Source organism: Armigeres subalbatus, chromosome 3 (assembly GCF_024139115.2).
Source record: "Armigeres subalbatus isolate Guangzhou_Male chromosome 3, GZ_Asu_2, whole genome shotgun sequence".
In the NCBI taxonomy this organism is placed as follows: domain Eukaryota; kingdom Metazoa; phylum Arthropoda; class Insecta; order Diptera; family Culicidae; genus Armigeres; species Armigeres subalbatus.
In genome coordinates, this window is record NC_085141.1 from 39,646,670 (window position 1) to 39,650,528 (window position 3,859).

At 44.9% G+C, this 3,859-nt stretch overlaps 1 pseudogene; it reads left to right on the top strand.

Annotated features, from left to right (window-relative positions):
* Window positions 1–265: 265 nt before the first annotated feature.
* LOC134228079 (RNA-binding protein spenito-like) lies at window positions 266–1,592 on the top strand (annotated as a pseudogene).
* The last annotated feature ends 2,267 nt before the right edge of the window (window positions 1,593–3,859 follow it).

Sequence of the window (3,859 nt, forward strand, 5' to 3'; positions counted from 1 at the left end):
CAAAAGTTAACCAAGATTTTTTATTTACGCTCTCAAAGAAAATCATCCAATTAAAAAAAACTTTTTTCAATAATAAATTGGGTTGCATTGCATATTTGTCTTATAATTTTTGGAAATTTACTCACAATTTTTTAATACTGTCTAGTCTGGTACAGATTTTTGAAGATTTCGGTACAGATGAAAAAGATTTTTGAGCCCATGGTACAGAAAAAAATGTGGCAACACTGCTTGTGACGTCGTTTCGGTTCGTTTGTTGTTTGTTCGTTTCGTTACTCAGTTGAAGCGTGAGTTCGACCGTTTTGGTGCCACCAAAAAGATCGAATATAACAAAGGGGACACCCAGGCCTACATTCTGTACGATTCTATTGATGCTGCTACGGCTGCTGTGAAGGAAATGCGTGGATTCCCGTTAGGGGCACCGGATCGTCGTATTCGTATCGATTTTGCTGACAACGGAACAACACCATCGTTCTCAAAGCGCAGTGGATGTTTTGAGGAAGGCGGTGAGTATCGTCGCGCCCCCGACTACGAATATCCGGAAGGTGGTGCATCATACGAGGAAAATTCATTGTACGGCTATGGTGGAAGACCGTTCCGCGACAGAGGAGGATTCCGCGGCAGAGGAGGATTCCGCGGGCGTGGTGGTTTCCGTGGCAGTTTTCATAGTGATGGCCCACCGCACCACGGGGACAATGATGAATGGCGTCGATCAGGAGCCGATGGCGAATATGATTCACGCCGTCGTTCTGGATTACGTGAACCAGGAATCGATAGATCTCGCTCCCGTTCACCGAGGCGACGCAGTCCGGCTGATTCGGATTCTGATTCGTCTTCTCATAGGAATGGCATGTTATCGAATGCAAGAACGTTACCAGAAGTCGCACGGAAATCTACCACATTCTGGCAAGGGCGCTGATTTTGAAGAGTTCACTATTCCCCACCAAGTTGCACCTAACGGACGGAAACAACGAAATAGTGGACAGCCTGATGAAGGACGAGGAAGGTAAACACCACCTTCGTATTACTCAGCGACTACGCCTCGATCAACCCAAGTTGGAAGATGTGCAGTAGCGCATATCGACGTCATCGTCGCACGCAATCTTCCTCGGCCTGCCGGGATCGACGTCATCGGTAGCATCGTCGGATGATGCCAGCGTTCAGACGCGTCCACTGCGTAATCTCGTGTCCTACTTGAAGCAGAAAGAAGCGGCCGGCGTTATATCCTTACTCAATAAGGAAACGGAAGCAACCGGTGTGCTCTACTCATTCCCGCCAAGCGATTTTTCGACAGAATTGTTGAAACGAACATGTCAAAACCTCACCGAGGAGGGACTGAAGGAAGACCATCTGATAATCGTGGTGGTCCGAGGAGGAATCGCCTGAGTTGCGGATGAGGGCGCAGATAACACATAAGGTAAGATGATGAATAACGAACTGTAGCAGGGGGTTAGACACTTGAATCTTTTGATTAATTTTTTTATCATTTTTGTATTTTTTGTAAATTTTTCTGAATCTTTTGAATCATTTCAAATCTCGCCTGTTCAATCCCGCTCTAATTTGTTTCCAGTGTACTCGTGCATCATCTGTCAAAAGAAATCAGACTGTGCCACCGGTGCCACCGAAACGGTGAAATTCCTCAGCTCCCAACGGAAAGGACATCAACGATCGACCAGCAGTGGAGTCCGATCGGTTGGTTAAGTTTGTTTCAGATAAAACGTTTAGGAAACGGAAACGTTTAGGCAATCAGACGTCGTCAACACCGGAACTCATCCGCTAAAAAATCAGCAATCCGTACCTGTTAATTACGCATAATTCGCTGCAGGTGTTTGCCAAAACGTCAAGAACCTGGACGAAAGCAGCAACAGCACCATTATGCTGGATTTAAGTGGGTTTTTCCAGCAGGCGGTAGTGGAATGCGTTCGGAAGTCACCATGGCCGACAACTACCGAAAGGATGCCGCGTTCGGGTCGATAGATTCCAGCAAGGTGCACTTGCGCTATGCCCAGGTAGCGGTGACAAACATCGTCTAAAAGTTCTGCTGGACAAAAGTCGAGAGTTGAATTCGGCTGGTCTGCACGACAGTCTGATTTGTTTGCAAAACTTCCTTGATTTCTACATCCACAAGAAGGACGAACTTATGGTCGCCAACAGCCAGGTTATTATTTATACTTCTATAATATTTTTATATTTTTCTTCTATATATATATTTATACTTCTTATTCATTTTATAATTCTTTACGATCCCTACAGCGGGCACATCCGATCCAGACAGGAATCGTCTCCCGTTTCTCACAGAAACAGAAGCATGTAGCAGTCGGCCGTGGCGTGAAGATCCGCTGGTGCACTGTTGCAACTACCGGTTCAACGGGGTTCACGCCAAGTGCTCAACCAAACGGCGCGAGCAACGGAAGTTGGCGGTACAGCATCGAGCGGTATCAGTAACAGCAGCAGTTCAGCCACGGCTCTGAGTAAACGGTTTCCAGTCTGGGTCGAGCTGCGATAGGGACGCAGTTGGGGAATTTCGATATGTATCGGAATCCAACCGTCACGGCGTTCGGGGAGCTGTCCGGCGAGGAAGAAGACGTGTATTTTAGTTGCAGTGATTCCGAACTAGAGAGCGATTCCAATTGGGATGACCCAAACGTGGCTTATTAGACACCTCCATCGAGTCCTTTGTTTTTCTCGAACAAATCAAACGAATTCGATTTAACCACATTGTTACGTTCAGGTGAGGACAAAGCGATGCTGAGTGCGGACGAAGACCAGTTCCTTGATGTGGAATAACGTGGGGATGATTTTAGAAGTAGTGGTAGTGGGAGCGATAGCAGTGATGGCACAAAGAAACGTTACAAATTATTTATTGAGGGGCAGGAACCAAGCAAGCAGGACGTGGATGTGTTGAATGTGCTCGAAGAGTGTTCGATAGACAGAGGCAAGTTTCCTCATGTGCACGAATGGCGCAAGGCAATGCCTAAGTTGTCCGTGGGGGAGAGGGAGAGGTTATTTGGTTGATTGGTTGTATGACTGGTTGATTGATTGGTTGGTCGGCTGGTTAGTTGATTAGTTGTTTTGTTGGTTGCTTGAATGGCTGATTAGTTGATTGCTTGATTGGTTGGTTGCTGGAATCGTTGACTAGTTAATTATTCAGTTGATTGGTTGCCTGATTGGTTGATTGATTAGTTGATTGGTTGATTAGTTGGTTGGTTGATTGTTGGTCGGTTGCTTGATGGGTTGATTAGTTGTTTTGTTGATTACTTTATTGGTAGATTAGTTGGTTGGTTGCCTGATTATTGGTTGGTTGCTTGATTTGTTAGTTGGTAGAATGATTGATTGGTTGGTTGCTGCTTGATTTGTTAGTTGGTAGAACTGTTGAATGGTTTATAGTTGGTTGGTTGCTTCATTGTTGGTTGGTTGCTTAACTGGTTGATTGATTGTTGGTCGGCTGGTTAGTTGATTAGTTGTTTTGTTGGTTTCTTGGTTGATTGGTTAATATGTTGTTTGCTAGGTTTCTTGATTGGTTAGTTGTTTGGTTGATGGGTTGGTTGATTGCTGCTTGATTTGTTAGTTGGTAGAATGGTTGATTGGATGGTTGCTTCATTGTTCGTTGATTGATTTATTGGTTGGTAATTTGGTTGATTGGTTGCTTGACTGGTTGATTGTTTGGTTGCTTGATTGGCTGGTCGGCTGGTTAGTTGATTAGTTGATTTGTTCGTTGCTTCAATGGTTGCTTGGTTGGTTGATTAGTTGATTCGATGCTTGGATGATTGGTAGCTTGCTTGAATGGCTGATTGCTGGATTAGCCAATCAAGCAACCAATCAATTAAATAACCAACCAAGCAAACCAATAAACAATGAAGCA